This window comes from Pelophylax lessonae, assembly GCF_965119305.1.
Source record: "Pelophylax lessonae genome assembly, chromosome: 5".
NCBI classification, from domain to species: Eukaryota; Metazoa; Chordata; class Amphibia; order Anura; family Ranidae; genus Pelophylax; species Pelophylax lessonae.
The window spans coordinates 79,121,621-79,141,054 of NC_138772.1; the positions used below are offsets into that span (position 1 = coordinate 79,121,621).

At 44.9% G+C, this 19,434-nt stretch overlaps 1 pseudogene across 1 annotated transcript in view; it reads right to left on the reverse strand.

Annotated features, from left to right (window-relative positions):
- Window positions 1–19,434, reverse strand: part of LOC309556432 (protein adenylyltransferase SelO, mitochondrial-like) — a 159,528-nt pseudogene that overhangs the window by 124,973 nt on the left and 15,121 nt on the right. Inside the window, exon 2 of the transcript in view lies at window positions 16,983–17,037. The product of the transcript in view is annotated as a protein adenylyltransferase SelO, mitochondrial-like (transcript). The remainder of the gene's footprint in view (window positions 1–16,982; window positions 17,038–19,434) is intronic.

Consider the following 19,434-nt stretch of genomic DNA (forward strand, 5'->3'; position numbering starts at 1 on the left):
CTACCCCTAAAAGGATGGTTGAGCAGTAGGAGGAGGAGTATGGAACAGGCAGCACCCTCAAATCTTCAGAAGTATGAGATGAACCCCAAAAACTTGGAAAGGTGGATCTCACACGTACCGACACAGACTATCACGCAATTTAATTGATCCCCAAAGGATTTAATTGAATAGCGGAATAGAAAATATGATCAAAAAGAAAGTGTATGTATCTCACACGTACACCACCACACTAGGCCCCAATTACTATTGTTTGTACCCCTAAAAGGATGGTTGAGGAGTAGGAGGAGGAGTATGGAACAGGCAGCACCCTCAAATCTTCAGAAGTATGAGATGAACCCCAAAAACTTGGAAAGGTGGATCTCACACGTACCGACACAGACTATCACGCAATTTAATTGATCCCCAAAGGTTTTAATTGAATAGCGGAATAGAAAATATGATCAAAAAGAAAGTGTATGTATCTCACATGTACACCACCACACTAGGCCCCAATTACTATTGTTTGTACCCCTAAAAGGATGGTTGAGCAGTAGGAGGAGGAGTATGGAACAGGCAGCACCCTCAAATCTTCAGAAGTATGAAATGAACCCCAAAAACTTGGAAAGGTGGATCTCACACGTACCGACACAGACTATCACGCAATTTAATTGATCCCCAAAGGATTTAATTGAATAGCGGAATAGAAAATATGATCAAAAAGAAAGTGTATGTATCTCACACGTACACCACCACACTAGGCCCCAATTACTATTGTTTGTACCCCTAAAAGGATGGTTGAGGAGTAGGAGGAGGAGTATGGAACAGGCAGCACCCTCAAATCTTCAGAAGTATGAGATGAACCCCAAAAACTTGGAAAGGTGGATCTCACACGTACCGACACAGACTATCACGCAATTTAATTGATCCCCAAAGGATTTAATTGAATAGCGGAATAGAAAATATGATCAAAAAGAAAGTGTATGTATCTCACACGTACACCACCACACTAGGCCCCAATTACTATTGTTTGTACCCCTAAAAGGATGGTTGAGCAGTAGGAGGAGGAGTATAGAACAGGCAGCACCCTCAAATCTTCAGAAGTATGAGATGAGCCCCAAAAACTTGGAAAGGTGGATCTCACACGTACCGACACAGACTATCACGCAATTTAATTGATCCCCAAAGGTTTTAATTGAATAGCGGAATAGAAAATATGATCAAAAAGAAAGTGTATGTATCTCACACGTACACCACCACACTAGGCCCCAATTACTATTGTTTGTACCCCTAAAAGGATGGTTGAGGAGTAGGAGGAGGAGTATGGAACAGGCAGCACCCTCAAATCTTCAGAAGTATGAGATGAACCCCAAAAACTTGTAAAGGTGGATCTCACACGTACCGACACAGACTATCACGCAATTTAATTGATCCCCAAAGGTTTTAATTGAATAGCGGAATAGAAAATATGATCAAAAAGAAAGTGTATGTATCTCACACGTACACCACCACACTAGGCCCCAATTACTATTGTTTGTACCCCTAAAAGGATGGTTGAGCAGTAGGAGGAGGAGTATAGAACAGGCAGCACCCTCAAATCTTCAGAAGTATGAGATTGTGTTCACTGTACCCCACAAAGATTGTGTTCACTGCACCCCACAAAGGATTTTGTTCACTGCACCCCAAAAAGATTGTGTTCACTGCACCCCAAAAAGGATGTTGTTCACTGCACCCTAAAAGGATTTTGTTCACTGCACCCCAAAAAGATTGTGTTCACTGTACCCCCCAAAGATTGTGTTCACTGCACCCCACAAAGATTCTGTTCACTGTACCCCACAAAGATTGTGTTCACTGCACCCCACAAAGGATTTTGTTCACTGCACCCCAAAAAGATTGTGTTCACTGCACCCCAAAAAGGATGTTGTTCACTGCACCCCAAAAAGGATTTTGTTCACTGCACCCCAAAAAGATTGTGTTCACTGCACCCCACAAAGATTGTGTTCACTGCACCCCACAAAGGATTTTGTTCACTGCACCCCAAAAAGATTGTGTTCACTGTACCCCCCAAAGATTGTGTTCACTGCACCCCACAAAGATTCTGTTCACTGTACCCCAAAAAGATTGTGTTCACTGCACCCTAAAAGGATTTTGTTCACTGCACCCCAAAAAGGATGTTGTTCACTGCACCCCAAAAAGGATTTTGTTCACTGCACCTCAAAAAGGATGTTGTTCACTGCACCCCAAAAAGGATTTTGTTCACTGCACCCCAAAAAGATTGTGTTCACTGCACCCCACAAAGATTGTGTTCACTGCACCCCACAAAGGATTTTGTTCACTGCACCCCAAAAAGATTGTGTTACATAGTTACATAGTTACATAGTTAGTGAGGCTGAAAAAAGACACAAGTCCATCCAGTTCAACCTATGATGTGTGTGTGTGTTTGCTTTTAACCGTACATTGTATACCCCTGTATGTTGTGGTCTTTAAGGTGTCCATCCAATAGTTTTTTGAAACTATCAATGCTCCCCGCTGATATGACTGCTTGCGGAAGAGAATTCCACATCCTTACCGCTCTTACAGTGAAGAACCCCTTACGCACTTTAAGGTTAAACCGCCTTTCCTCAAGTTTTAGTGAGTGGCCACGTGTCTTATTGTATCTCCTTTCTCTGAATAGTTTGTTCCTTATGCTAGGGTCACCAGTACAGTATTTGTACATTGATATCATATCCCCCCTCAATCGTCTCTTCTCCAGAGAGAATAAGTTCAGTGCTTGTAGTCTTTCCTCATAGCTGATGTCCTCCATTCCCCTAATTATTTTTGTTGCCCTTCTCTGGACTTTCTCCAGTTCCAGCACATCCTTCCTGAGGACCGGTGCCCAGAACTGGACAGCATACTCCAGATGTGGCCGGACCAGAGTTTTGTAGAGTGGAAGAATAATCTCTTTATTTCTGGAGTGAATCCCCTTTTTTATACAACCCAGTATTCTGTTGGCTTTGCTTGCAGCGGCTTGGCATTGCATGCCACTTCCAAGCCTGTTGTCTACCAGTACCCCCAGGTCCCTTTCCATCCTAGACTCACCCAGAGGTTCCCCCCCTAGTGAGTAGCTTGCTTTCTGGTTTCTGGCCCCCAAGTGCATTACTTTACATTTTTCTACATTAAATCTCATCTGCCATGTAGTTGCCCACCCCGTTATTTTGTTCAGGTCTGCTTGCAAGATTTCCACATCCTGTATAGAAGATATTGGCATGCCTAATTTAGTATCATCTGCAAATACTGAGATTGTACTAGATATCCCCTCCTCTAGATCATTTATGAATAAATTAAACAGGATTGGTCCCAGGACAGAACCCTGGGGGACCCCACTTTCCACACCCGCCTAATCAGAGTACTCCCCATTAATCACCACCCTCTGGACTCTCCCCTGGAGCCAGTTCTCTATCCAGGTACTCACCTTATGATCCATACCTACCTTCCTTAGTTTGTACAGTAAGCGTTTGTGGGGAACGGTGTCAAAGGCCTTTGCAAAGTCCAGATACACCACATCCACAGGCTTACCTTTATCTAGGTGGCAGCTCACTTCATCGTAGAAGGTTAATAGATTGGTTTGGCATGAACGATTTTTCATGAATCCATGCTGATTACTACTTATAATACCGTTTTCATTACTAAAGTCTTGTATGTGGTCCCTTATCATCCCCTCCAAAATTTTGAAGACTACTGATGTTAGGCTGACCGGCCTATAGTTACCCGGGATATATCTCGGCCCCTTTTTAAATATTGGTACCACGTTGGCTTTTTTCCAATCAGCTGGCACCATACCTGTCTGTAAACTATCCTTAAAGATCAAGAATAATGGTCTGGCAATCACCTGGCTGAGCTCATTAAGAACCCTTGGGTGCAAACCATCCGGTCCCGGGGATTTATTTATGTTAAGTTTCTCTAGTTTAGCTCTAAGTCTATCCTCTGTTAGCCATGGCGGCACTTCCTGAGGTGTATTATTTAGTTCGGCCTTACAAGCGGGGTTCGTGTAGCCCCCCGATTCCTTTGTGAAGACTGAAGAAAAGAAATTGTTCACTGCACCCCAAAAAGGATTTTGTTCACTGCACCCCAAAAAGGATGTTGTTCACTGCACCCCAAAAAGGATTTTGTTCACTGCACCCCAAAAAGATTGTGTTCACTGCACCCCACAAAGATTGTGTTCACTGCACCCCAAAAAGGATTTTGTTCACTGCACCCCACAAAGATTGTGTTCACTGCACCCTACAAAGGATTTTGTTCACTGCACCCCAAAAAGATTGTGTTCACTGTACCCCCCAAAGATTGTGTTCACTGCACCCCCCAAAGATTCTGTTCACTGTACCCCACAAAGATCGTGTTCACTGCACAGTAAAAGGATTTTGTTCACTGCACCCCAAAAAGGATGTTGTTCACTGCACCCCAAAAAGGATTTTGTTCACTGCACCCCAAAAAGGATGTTGTTCACTGCACCCCAAAAAGGATTTTGTTCACTGCACCCCAAAAAGATTGTGTTCACTGCACCCCACAAAGATTGTGTTCACTGCACCCCACAAAGGATTTTGTTCACTGCACCCCAAAAAGATTGTGTTCACTGCACCCCAAAAAGGATTTTGTTCACTGCACCCCAAAAAGGATGTTGTTCACTGCACCCCAAAAAGATTGTGTTCACTGCACCCCACAAAGATTGTGTTCACTGCACCCCACAAAGGATTTTGTTCACTGCACCCCAAAAAGGATGTTGTTCACTGCACCCCAAAAGGATTTTGTTCACTGCACCCCAAAAAGATTTTGTTCACTGCACCCCAAAAAGGATGTTGTTCACTGCACCCCAAAAGGATTTTGTTCACTGCACCCCAAAAAGATTTTGTTCACTGCACCCCAAAAAGGATGTTGTTCACTGCACCCCAAAAAAATTGTGTTCACTGCAGCCCAAAAAGATTGTGTTCACTGCAGCTCACACACAGAAAAATGGATGTGGATCACTGACACCTGCCTATCTCCTATCCCACACCACACAGCAATATTGATTGTAGTTTGTAGAACACAGTTTCCCTAAAATTCAGCAGCAGCCTCTCCCTAACAGGATTGAGAAGAGATCGTAGATCAGGATTGAGTGCAGAGTCACCCCACCCCCCACACAGCAATATCGATTGTACTTTGTAGAAGACACTGACCCTATAATTCAGCAGACTCTATCCCTAAAATGCCTACAACTCGCCCTGCCTAAACACTCCGACCTGTCCCTCAATTCTATCCGGACACAAATGTTTTTTTCCTGCCTGTCTTTCCCTAATCAGCAGCCAGCACGTTGATGTGTGCTCTGTCCCTGATCTAAGCAGCAGAATGAAGACGCTGCGGCTGCCTGGAACTTATAAAGACTTGGTCACATGCTTCAGACGGCCAATCACAGCTACTGAGACATTTGCAGGCATGGCTGGGATGGCTTAAGGCACACCAGTTAAACGATTGTTGATTGGCTGTTGAAAGCCCGCCATGAAAAGAGCGCCAAAGCATGCAAAACCCGGAAATAAAACGACCGAACACGGATTTTTACCCGAACATACAGTAAAGTGTCCGTGTCCGTGTTCGGGTACAAAAAATCCAATAATTCGTTACGAACACAAATAATACAGTCCGTGTTCGCTCAACACTAGTCGTAAATAATGAGGCCCATTTTACATCTCATCAGAAAAGAGTCAATTAGCCAGACACCATACCAGTCACTGATGGCCAGTCCAGCTTATAATCTTATCTGTGTGAAACAATGAACAATAGTTCAATGTATTCTATTAGATTCATTTAAACTAAGTTTTGAAGATATATTATACTCATGTGTGAGAAAATATTAGCAATAATTATACGTATATGTATACATATATATTTAGGAATGTTTTGTATACCACATCTTGGTATTATATTTTGCACATAATAATCTTATGTGTCTTGAAGCTAATTACTTCTTTTTAGAAACATTTTAAGGTTCCTTAAGTTTTTATGGCCACCATAAATACTATATCCTAGCCAAAGAGTCTGAAGGGTTATGGCAGGATCCAAGTGATTTAATTACTTTTGCCCAGCCAGGTCATAAGGTTATCAGTGTAATAATAATGCTATTATATGCTATATACTGAATCTAAAAGTAATACAGTACAATACTGCCCCCTTTGGTGACTGCTACTAAATGTAGTCTCTGGGTAAATCAGTCATTTCCAATAAATATATATATTGTATTAATAATATATCCTTATTAAACGGCATTACCAGGTCCAATCCTTATCTAGATACAGGATGGAGATATTAGATGGACATGTATATACCATGAGAGTATGGATAGATTCTTATGTTGTTTTTATGATTATTCTTAAATGAAGAACTTTTCATATAATTTTAATATCCAATATACTGGATGACTAGTAGAGTTGTCCATGCCCAATGACCTTACCGGTTAATGGATAAGTAATCCCAACCAATGGGGATAAAGTTCCTCCTTCTGGGTTCGGATTATGATAATTTTACTGCCCTTTTGTTCAATACAATATAAAAAGGGAAACCCAGATGTAATAGGACACACACACACATTACGACAACATTCATTACACTTTCAACACACACGCTGCTCACATCCATACATATACTCACCTATACATACTCCATCTTGCTCCATCTTTTATCTGAAACTTTGAAGGACGCCAAAGGAAACTCCTCCCTAACTGGCCACCATTTTTGGGGAAGCAACCATCTTAAGGACTCTGGTAACGACCATTTTAGGCTAGCAGCCATTTTAAAGGTGGTAAATATACCTTGCTGTTTATTTGATTATTATTTACTATTGTTTATTTCCTTCCCTATATGTTTTATATTTCATATTTAAGGGTAACGAGATTACAGTCCCAGCCGTATGAACCATATTAGGTTTTTCTCTAAAATTTGATTTTTGTTTTTATACGTTTTTATTAGTATCAGATTTTAGCGCAATATTAGCGATTTAGTCTCCCATTTGGCATAGCCTATTCTCACTCCAAGTGCAGCGGAGTGACTGTCGGCTGCGCAATTCGCAGACAATTGTGGTCTGATTATATAGAACACTTATCTATGGTTTCTACTATACCTGGGGAAAACGTAATCTTGCTTTCTTTTTAATTTCATTATTGAGCTACATATCACATTGCATTTATCATTTTAGTATTTTATGTCAGAGTTATCTCTTTGTGTCACTTCAAGTCTTACTATTTATTGTGAATACATGTCTTGTGAATAAATATACTTATATATTCCCTACTGTAGACTGTTTTCACTGAGATTGGTATATGCTGTTAAAAAGAAATTAATCGATTAAAAAGAACTTGTTACATATTGATTTGTGGAAATAAGTTGAGATTCTCCTACCTTACAGATCTTTGCTTATTTACATAAATCTACACTATTATATCAGAGCAGTATAAATATTCTGACATGACATATATACAGGTATGAGGGGATTCTGACATATATATATATATATACAGGTGTGCGGGGGGCTGACATATATACAGGTGTGCGGGGGGCTGACATATATACAGGTGTAAGGGGTGCTGACATATATACACGTGTGAGGGGATGCTGATATATATACAGGAGTGGGGGATGCTGACATACAGTGGGTACGGAAAGTATTCAGACCCCCTTAAATTTTTCACTCTTTGTTATATTGCAGCCATTTGCTAAAATCATTTAAGTTCATTCTTCTTCCTCATGAATGTACACATAGCACCCCATACTGACAGAAAAACACAGAATTGTTGACATTGTTGCAGATTTATTAAAAAAGAAAAACTGAAATATCACATGGTCCTAAGTATTCAGACCCTTTGCTCAGCATTTAGTAGAAGCCCCCTTTTGATCGAATACAGCCTGGAGTCTTTTTGGGAAAGATGCAACAAGTCTTTCACACCTGGATTTGGGGATCCTCTGCCATTCCTCCTTGCAGATCCTCTCCAGTTCTGTCAGGTTGGATGGTAAACGTTGGTGGACAGCCATTTTTAGGTCTCTCCAGAGATGCTCAATTGGGTTTAAGTCAGGGCTCTGGCTGGGCCATTCAAGAACAGTCACGGAGTTGTTGTGAAGCCACTCCTTCGTTATTTTAGCTGTGTGCTTAGGGTCATTGTCTTGTTGGAAGGTAAACCTTCGGCCCAGTCTGAGGTCCAGAGCACTCTGGAGAAGGTTTTTGTCCAGGATATCCCTGTACTTGGCCGCATTCATCTTTCCCTCGATTGCAACCAGTCGTCCTGTCCCTGCAGCTGAAAAACACCCCCACAGCATGATGCTGCCACCACCATGCTTTACTGTTGGGACTGTATTGGACAGGTGATGAGCAGTGCCTGGTTTTCTCCACACATACCGCTTAGAATTAAGGCCAAAAAGTTCTATTTTGGTCTCATCAGACCAGAGAATCTTATTTCTCACCATCTTGGAGTCCTTCAGGTGTTTTTTAGCAAACTCCATGCGGGCTTTCATGTGTCTTACACTGAGGAGAGGCTTCCGTCGGGCCACTCTGCCATAAAGCCCCGACTGGTGGAGGGCTGCAGTGATGGTTGACTTTCTACAACTTTCTCCCATCCCCTGACTGCATCTCTGGAGCTCAGCCACAGTGATCTTTGGGTTCTTCTTTACCTCTCTCACCAAGGCTCAGTTTGGCCGGACGGCCAGCTATAGGAAGGGTTCTGGTCGTCCCAAACGTCTTCCATTTGAGGATTATGGAGGCCACTGTGCTCTTAGGAACCTTAAGTGCAGCAGAAATCTTTCTGTAACCTTGGCCAGATCTGTGCCTTGCCACAATTCTGTCTCTGAGCTCTTCAGGCAGTTCCTTTGACCTCATGATTCTCATTTGCTCTGACATGCATTGTGATCTGGAAGGTCTTATATAGACAGGTGTGTGGCTTTCCTAAGCAAGTCCAATCAGTATAATCAAACACAGCTGGACTCAAATGAAGGTGTAGAACCATCTCAAGGATGATCAGAAGAAATTGAAAGCACCTGAGTTAAATATATGAGTGTCACAGCAAAGGGTCTGAATACTTAGGACCATGTGATATTTCATTTTTTCTTTTTTAATAAATCTGCAACAATGTCAACAATTCTGTGTTTTTCTGTCAGTATGGGGTGCTATGTGTACATTCATGAGGAAGAAGAATGAACTTAAATGATTTTAGCAAATGGCTGCAATATAACAAAGAGTGAAAAATGTAAGGGGGTCTGAAATCTTTCCGTACCCACTGTATATACAGGAGTGAGGGTGGGGCTGACATATATACAGGTGTGAGGGGTGCTGACATATATACAGGTGTGAGGGGGAGGCTGACATATATACAGGTGTGAGGGGGCTGACATATATACAGGTGTGAGGGGGTCTGACATATATACAGGTGTGAGGGGGCTGACATATATACAGGTGTGAGGGGGCTGGCATATATACAGGTGTGAGGGGGGCTGACATATATACAGGTATGAGGGGATTTTGACATAAATACAGGTGTGAGGGGGGGCTGGCATATATACAGGCACGAGGGAAGCTGACATATATACAGGCGTGAGTGGTGCTGACATATATACAGGTGTGAGGGGTGCTGACATATATACAGGTGTGAGGGGTGCTGACATATATACAGGTGTGAGGGGATGCTGACATATATACAGGTGTGAGGGGGCTGACATATACAGTATACAGGTATGAGGTGGTGCTGACATATATACAGGTGTGAGGGGGGCTGACATATACACAGGTGCAGGAGCGAACTGACCGGTCGGGCACTTCGGCCATGGTGAGACTGCATTGATGGGCACTGGTGAGGCTGCTTTGATGGGCACTGGTGAGGCTTAATTGATTGGCACTGGTGAGGCTGCATTGATAGGCACTGGTGAGGCAGCAATGATGGGCACTGGTGAGGCTGCATTAAAGGGGCACTGGTGAGGTTGCATTGATAGCCCGCGATTAGGCTGCATTGATGGGCACTGGTGAGACTGCATTGATGGGCACTGATGGGGGCTCTTTCTAACAGAGACTCTCAAATGAACACAGAGAGTACCTGCACATGCATGCAACACCATTATGTGTTGCGCCGCACGCCTCCACCCACTGGGCCTACTCCAATCCTTCTAGTTCCACTGTCTTCGATAGGGCAAAAGTCGCCACCTCCCTCCGAGTCCCTCCCTCACCTCAGCAAACAGTGCCCGGAATGGCAGAAGAGGAGAGGACACACCAGCTGACCACAGCAGGGCCAGGGTGCCAGCCAACCAGCACCCATGCTAGTGACCCATCCACAGCAGGGCCAGGGTGCCAGCCAGATGGTGAGCCACCTACACCAAGTAGTCAGCCAGCCACAGCAGGGTGCCAGCCAGTCACCTACAGGAGCCAGCCAGAGAGGACATAGGAGGTAAGGTATGAGGATCGCTACACAGTGCCAATTGTATTTCTACTTTGTGAGAGGTTGGGACAGGGGTGAGAGTCATGGCACAAGGAGGGGGTCCCATCCCAGAGTGAATGAGGGTGTTCACTGTACACTCTGCTCCTTCCAGGTCCCATTATACCTCTTTGTATTCTCTAATTAAACCTGGAGGGACCTCTTTCTAACAGACTCTATAATGTACACTGAAAGGACCTCTGCTAGAGAGACCCCCCCCCCCTCCAGGTCCCATTAGACTCCTTTGTAGTCTCTAATGGATAATGTTAGAGAGAGACCCTCCCCCCCTCCAGGTCCCTTTAAAAAAATGCAGAAGTTGTACTTTGGGCAAAATGTAGGGGCGGAATTAGGGGGCGGGTCATGGGTGGGGCCAGGGGCTGGTCATGGGCAGGGTTTGATAGGGGGTCCCTGCTTTATTTTGTCCGGGGGCCCTAAATGTTGTCAGTCTGCCCTGTATTACCCATTAAAGCTGCCCTTGATCGTCACGCCATGGTTCCCCAGGGTTAGTGTATAAAAGGGGCCTGCGTCCGGCTTCCTTTTGTGCGTATCCCAAGCAGGGTGCCAGTGCCGCGAGGCAGTGATGTCACCCGCCCCAGCCGACAAAGTGCGCATGTGCCCAGCGTCACCGGTGCATGCGCAGACGAGACAGGAAGTCTCTGCGCTGGCAGAAAATAGACAGTCCAGCGCCGTATCCTGGAAACATCCACAGGGCACAGTGGCCTCTAGTGGAGAAGCACAGACCTGCAATGAGGAAAAACAATCCACCAAGTAGATGGATCCACCAATGCGGCCCACCAGCCGCACATCCACCTGCAAAACACCCACAACTGAGGTTGCCATAAGAGTAAAAGAGTAAAAAATACAGCGAGAATAGAATGATACAAAAAGAAAATAAAAAAAGTAAATATAGCACATAAAACACATATAATATGAGGCACTGGGCATGGAGATGACCCAACCATAATACCACATGGCCAGTGCTGTATAAAGAAATAAACATAACATAATTATATGTGAATAATTGCTTGCACAAATCAAAATGCCAATATACATGACCTCTATGCCATATCCATATGAGGGTCACCTTCATTAACATCGAGGAATGCATCAAGTTAAACATTACCATGTTCACCATTATCTAAATGTAGTATCATAGTATGTATAGGTGTAGTACCTTTGGGTCTAACAGACATTACCTCTAAACACAAGATCAAACAAGTGTACATTTAGCATCACCATAACAAGAATCACAAAAAAGACTTGTATGATTGAGCCTCATTAAGCCCTGGAGGAAAGGTCGCATTAAGGCATTCAATCAAGAGGGTTTCCCTCTGGAATATGTGCCTATCCCAATCCCCCCTCTGGGATCTCAAGGAATGTCCTCTAACACTATAAAAGTGGTGTCAAATTTGTGATAGAGATCCAAATGTCTACTCACAGGTGTGAGCATTTTCCCATTGAAGGAGTAATAAATGTGGTCATTGAGTCTTTGGCGTAATTGTCGGATGGTTTTACCCACATAATAAGCCCCACATTTACACAACATTAAATAGACCAACCCCTGGCTACCACAGTCAGCCCGAAATCTGGGACTAAATATTTCCCCGTTGGGGAGCACAAATCTCGAGCCACTTGACAGTAAGTCTTTTTTTTTTTTCTTTCAAAAGAACAGGTGCTCTCTTGCAGAAGTATCAGTTAAGGGGTTGAGATAAACCATTTAACACTGGCAGGGGTGCTTACAACGATCAGCTTTTATTTATTTATGTAAAACCTTTATCCCAAAAGATACAAAACTGTTGGAACTGCTTACTAAGTATTAGCTGGAGTTGGGCATCAATGTGCCTGTCTATTTAAACTGCTCTTACATCTAACACTAACCCCCCCCCCTCCCCCCCAGACCAACAATGCTGCTGTCCAAATGTGCCCCTGTGCTCCTTCATCCAGAGTAGTGTATCACTAATACAGGAGGTTTGTTACTGGAGAGATCACCAGGTGAAAACAGAGAGACAAAAAGCCTACAAAAGAAAACAAATGCAACCACCTCATCTAATGACTGGTAAGCTGCAATATATTTCACTTTTGGTTTGGGGTTTATTACCACTATAAAGGGAACATAGTAGGACCTAAAAAAATAAATTAAGAAACACTGTATAGAAAAGTCCTTAATAATTTCATGTCCTAGCGATCTCCTCTGTTTTCAGTAGATACTGTTGGCTGTTACACCAATATGTAAGATATAATATACAGTAATGCATAGTTATGGTAATGTCTATTTATTTGGTCATTATACTACCATCTTGTGGTTATTTCGGTTATTGCACTCGCTTTCTGTCTCTCTTCTGTGTTCCCTCCTATTCCCTCCCATTTATGATGTATTTCCTGTTCCTGCTTCTTTATGCTTGTGGGGATAGAGATGACCACATTTGTTTAGGCCTTCATACAATCTGCTTGCATCCGGGAACACATCACCATGTTTTGACCTGCAGATATCTTTTAATCATCTGCCACATTCTGTTGTCTGCTATAACTACTGCTTGCAATAAAACCCATGTAGATGGAAGGAAACGTCTGGTGAGTTCAGCTATCTGGTAACGATTGCCTGCGGTGATTCTATCTGCTTATACAGGCCAGGAATAGCTCTCAGCAAGGGATAGGTCACTATTACAACAATTGGAGTCAGAATAGTCAAAACATGTGGTAGAATTCCTACAGCCTGCTGTGTAGATATGTATGTTAAATCTCCAATCAAGCTCAGTGCCATCCGCCATCTTGTGAAAGCTCATGGTCGCACAAACTTACTGCAAGTCATCTGTGAATGTTAAATACTGTTTATCTGCATTGGACTGTGTTATCCCACCTGTCTAAGCTGCTGTTTGTCTTCTTAAAATGATAGTAACCATTTTTTGCAAAACTTGAGAAATGTCTACACAAAGCTCTGAGCACTCTTTTATCACTGAATCAACACAGATATATCATGCCTCTGACCACACAGATGCACAGGGAGAAGATTCTGTAGATATCGCAGAGCAAAGTGTAAGACCCAAACGCACAATAATACCAACACAGAAAAGTAGAGAAAACTACAAAACCCCTAGAGATGAGTTTTCCAGCCATCTGTCAGATCTGTGGGACAGAACTACATATCGCACGTTTTGCCGCGCTTTAATGATCAACCGACTAAAGTAAGAGACTCTATAGATCACCTATCTAAAGCACAACAACGCTACCAGCAACTGTCTGCTAAATACACAGCTTTTTTTAAAGGACTCTAATATAGAGGGCTCTTTAGCAGAACTGACTAAGACAGATGAACTAAACCAACAAAGAAATCTGTTAGTGCAAGATGCTAAGGATAAGGCAGAACTCCACATCACTCAACTGCAAGAGACCAGATCTCATAAAACTGCATTTACTAAGCTCATAGCACGTTCTTCTAGATCTTCTCTATCTAGAAGCTCAACATTAGGCGATAAGCTAATAGAGGTCTGCGCAAGTCTGGAAGCAAATAAAGTGTAAAACTCCTTTGCCAGAAAGGAAGCTGATCTGGAAGCTCAGAGCAAAGCCCGCCAGGCTGAAATGGACGCTCAAAGCAAAACTCTTCAAGCAGAGATAGAAGCTCAGACCAAAGCTGACTAAGCAAAGGTGGCATCCCAAATAAAGATTCTGCAAATGGAAAGGAAGGAGGTAGCTGGCTTAGCAAGGCTAAAGGTCCTTGAACAAGAAATGGGAGATAGTACTAGTTCAGACTGTTCTATTCCAAAAGAAATGGAAGATCTAGTTGAACGCACCAGTGAATATGTGCTAAGGCACGGTGTTTGCAATGATACAGAATCATCTCCTGAACCACCTACTAACAGGGCCGATTCTGGGCGGGTGCCTGGGGTGCACCGCACCCAGGCGCCGCGAGCTGAGGCGGAGGAGGGGCGCCGAACCCGCAGTGGCAGTGAGTCCTCTCCTCCTCCAGCGGCAGCGGCGTACCCAGCGCCGACGCTGTGACACAGGGGAGAGGTGAGCTGCGGGCTGTCAGAGTGCCCCCCCCCCCCCGTTATCAGTGCGGGAGAAGAGAGAGCGGCCGGCATACACCTGCTATTGCCTTTCCATTGGCCACAGCGGAGGGCCAATCAGAAGATCCACATGCAGCACTATGGACACTGGACAGCGATCCACCCCTCTGCACTCAGCTCCTCCCCTCCCTCACGAACCTATAGTGTGTCCGGTGTCTTGAACTGTCCCCCGTCGTATTCCCTCTCTGGAGCCTGCTGACACCAAGTCACACAGGAGGCACAGCACTAATCCACTATCCACCCCTCTGCACTCGGCTCCTCCCCCTGGAGCCTGTAGTGAGCCTGATGTCTGAAGCTGTTCCCTGATGTGTCCTCATTCTGGAGCCTGACGAAAGTAATTGTCCCCAGACAGGGGAGATACTGTAATGTAAAGAAACACTGTAGTGTGTGAGCAGACTGGGAGGTATTTAGGGGGGTGTGATCAGAGTGGGGGGGGGTATCTAGGTGGTGTGTTTAGAGTGTCTGGGGTATCTGGAGGGGGTGGTCAGAGTGAGGGGGTATCTAAGGGGGTGTGATCAGAGTGGAGTGGATATGAGTGGTATTTTCAGAGTATGGGGGGTATCTGGAGGCTGTGATAAGAGTGGGGGGGGGGGGGGTATTTTGGGGGTGTGATCAATGTGGGGGCTGGTATATGAGGGGTGTTTTCAGAGTAGGGGGTATCTGGGCATGTGATCAGGGTGGGGATATCTGGAGGTGTGTGATAAGGATGGAGGAGTATCTGGGGGGGCGTGATCAGAGTAGGGGGTATGATCAGAGTGGGGGGTAGCTGGGGGGCGTGTTCAGAGTGAGGGTATCTGGGCGTGTGATCAGGGTGGGTGGGTATCTGAGGGTGTGATCAGGATGGGGGTAAATGGAGGTGTTTGTGATCAGGATGGAGGAGTATCTGGGGGGTGTGATCAGAGTAGGGGGTATGATAATAGTGGGGGAGGGTATCTGGGAGGTGTGTGATCAGGATGGAGGGGTATCTGAGCGTGTGATCAGGGTGGGGGGTAGGCTGCATTTGGTGGGCACTGGTAAGCTGCATTTGGTGGGCACTGGTAAGCTGCATTTGGTGGGCTCTGGTAGGCTGCATTTGGTGGGCACTGGTAAGCTGCATTTGGTGGGCACTGGTAAGCTGCATTTGGTGGGCTCTGGTAGGCTGCATTTGGTGGGCTCTGGTAGACTGCATTTGGTGGGCACTGATGAGGCTGCATTTGGTAGGCACTGATAAGGCTGCATTTGGTGGGCACTGATGAGGCTGCATCAATGCATTGATCTCTTGTATCATATCCGCAGTCTCTGACCATCTCTTGTATCAAGTCTGCAGTCTCTGACCATCTCCTGTCTGGGGGCTCTGTCTAACAGACTCTCTAACAGATGCCCTCTCTGTGTCCATTAGAGAGACCCCCCTCCAGTTCCCATTAGAGTACTCTGCTTCTCTTACTGTAATTTGTTTATTGTTAAGAGATCGTGGGAGGTTTCCTTGGTGGGGAAGACTTCTGAGGGGAGCATCTCTGTGTTTGAGTCGTTGCCATAGAAACATTTGTAAAGGGGAGGAGTTAGTAAAATGACCACGCCCATATGGGGGCGCCAGAAAAATTTCTGCACCCAGGCGCCTGTGACCCTAGGATCGGCCCTGCCTACTAACATTACATTACTACAAAAGCCTGAGCCTCTGCAAGTCCACAATGCACCTACACAGAAAACCAGATCATCTCCTGTCAATGACCCAGGTGACACCAAGCGAAAGGGCCACAGTTCAAGCAACAGCCAGCAGAAGCCCTAGAGACTAAGCTAAATGCTCTTGCAATGTAATTTTATCCTGTAAACCTCACCCTTATTTACCAGAGAACTTTCACACCCTAGGGGTGCCACAAGTCCTGTTTGACTTCACCAGATATATGATTCGTTGCAAGCTCATTAACATTACCCTCTCAAGGTTCGATGACTGTCCAGAGAACTACAAGGCTTGGAGATCCACCTTCAACGCTGCTATTGTTGATCTCAACATTAATGTCAAGGAGGAACGTGATTTGCTTATAAAGTGGCTGGGGCCAGAATCTGCAGATCATGTTAAAAGACTGAGAGCAGTACATGTTGACTACCCAGATGCAGGTCTTGCTGCTGCATGGGCAAGACTTGAGCAAACCTATGGTAGCTCTGAAGCCATAGAAAGCACTCTATTAAAAAGACTGCATACCTTTCCAAAAATAGGGTAGGAAAGATCATCGCAAGCTTCAAGAACTAAGCGACCTCCTCATGGAGTTAGAGTTGGCAAAGGCAGACCCTCGTCTACCTGGGCTAAGCTTTCTGGACACTGCTCATGGCGTGAATCCAGTGGTTTCTAAACTGCCATACAACCTGCAGGAGAAATGGGCACAATGGGGCTCAAGATATAAAATAGACTATAATGTATCCTTTCCTACATTCTCATATTTTTGCAGGTTCATCAGTGAACAAGCCTGGACAAGAAATTATCCCAGCTTTAGCTTCTGTAAATCTAGCCTGCCTGCTTCATCATCATCATCATCATCATCATCATCAAAGTATGATAACAAAGCTAACTATAGAGAATTAAATAGAGCTATATCTGCTAAAAAGACAGACATCTCATCTCCCGTATCCTCTCCTGTCCACGAGAGTAGTACAGGTGATAGAGATAAAGATCCTAATCGTCAGTGCCCTATTCACAACAAATCACACCCTCTTAAGAAATGTCGAGGGCTTAGGCAAAGTCTGTCCAAGAACGCAGGAAGATTCTCCAGAAACTTGGAATATGCTATAGGTCAGAGGTGAGGAACCTTTTTTCTGCTAAGGGCCATTTGGGTATTTATAAAATCATTCGGGGGGCCGTATAAAATTATCAACTTAAAAATGTGCCTGTTATATTTGGTCAAACATTTAATTAACTCACCTCTAATGTGATGGCTGCAAATGCTTCTCTTTGGTGAGGTGTGTGATGTTAGCTGGTATTGATGATGATGCTACTTGCAACTGGTTTTTCATGATTGCATCGGTCAGTCTGGAGCACACGCAACTCTTTGTGGTGGTAAGTTTTGAAAAGAACTGCTGGTGGGTATAGCTGGCTGGTACTGCTGGTGGGTACAGCTAGCTAAGGCTGGTACGGCTGGCTTGTACTGTGCTGTGGGTACTGCTGGCTCAGGCTGGTACTGCTGTGGGTACTGCTGACACAGGCTGGTACTGTGCTGTAGGTACTGCTGGCTGGTACTGCTGGCTCAGGCTGGTACTGTGCTGTGGGTACTGCTGGCTGGTACTGCTGGCTCAGGATGGTACTACTGGCTAGTGCTGCTGTGGGTACTGCTGGCTGGTATTGCTGTGGGTACTGCTGGCTCAGGCTGGTACTGTGCTGTAGGTACTGCTGGCTGGTACTGCTGTGGGTACTGCTGGCTGGTACTGTTGTGGGTACTGCTGACTCTGGCTGGTACTGCTGTGAGTACTGCTGGCTCTGGCTGGTACTGCTGGTTCTGGCTGGTACTGCTGGCTCTGGCTGGTACTGCCAGTTCTGGCTGGTACTGCAGGCTCTGGCTGGTACTGCCGGCTCTGGCTGGTACTGCTGTAAGTACTGCTGATTCTGGCTGGTACTGCTGGCTCTGGCTGGTACTGCTGGTTCTGGCTAGTACTGCTGGCTCTGGCTGGTACTACTGTGAGTACTGCTGGTACTGCTGGCTCTGGCTTGTACTGCTGTGAGTACTGCTGTCTGTGGCTGCTACTGCTGGCTCTGGTTAGTACTGCTGGTTCTGGCTGGTACTGCTGTGTGTGCTGCTGATGGGAAATGCTGGAGGAAGAGGCAATGTTTCCTGTATTGGTCACAGGCAGAGTTCATTTGATGTCACTCCGCTGTGCCTAACTCAGACTGTCAGAACAGAGCCGGAACTATACAGGAAGCATCAGCTCCATTCTGACAGATCAGCTGAGAGACTCAGCTGCACGGGGGGCCGGACCAAATGACTTTGAGGGCCGCATACGGCCCCCGGGCCTTAGGTTCCCCACCCCTGCTATAGGTGCTGTGCTTCCTATGACCATTTTGCTAAAGATTGTAAAGTTGTCATCAAATGCACAGACTGAAGTAATGACAAACACGTGACAGCTATGCATCCTGCACAACTTCCAGACAATCCACAGCAGCCATCTACATTGAACCCTGCTTCAAATCATGGTGGGGAGCAACAAAGCTATGCTCCAGCCACAACAAATATTTAATCTTCATGTACTGAAGTCTGTGGAGAAGGATCAAGCCACAATTGCTGTGCCAAGGTTCAGTATGTCTAGTCAAAATATATCCAAACGATCAACCTGAGAAAGCTACCAGGATGTATACCATAATAGAGCAACAGATCCCTGATGAAACCTAAATTCTTTGAGATCTTTGGCATAAAGGGACATGCTACACCATATAATTTCCACACTTGTTCTGGTCGTGTAGAAACCTCTGGCAGAAGAGCCGATGGGTTCATGGTCTCCTATATAAAGGCAAAGAAGGGCATACCCATGCCAACATTAGTTTAATGTGACTAAATACCAGACAACATGGAAGAGATTCCTACTCCAGAAGCTGCGTATTACCATCCCCACTTAAAGCACCTGGTTACTGAGATTCCTCCAATGGACATGGATGCTGAAATCTTAGTCATGCTGGGCAGAGACATTATCAGAGTACATAAAGTACGTCAGCAGTGCAATGGATCTGACAACGTCCCATATGCACAAAGACTTGATCTAGGCTAGGTAATATTGGGTGATGTATGCTTGAACAGAATGCAAATGCCATCTGAGATTAACTCCTTTAAAACTCATGTGCTGCGAAATGGGCATGCATCTCACTTTAGACAATGCCCTCATCATTATGAAGTAAAAGAGAAGCCGCTTGACATCATCCAGGTACATGATGTTGTTCCCATTCCATGTGATGACAACTTAGGCAGCACAGTGTTTTGTACTAC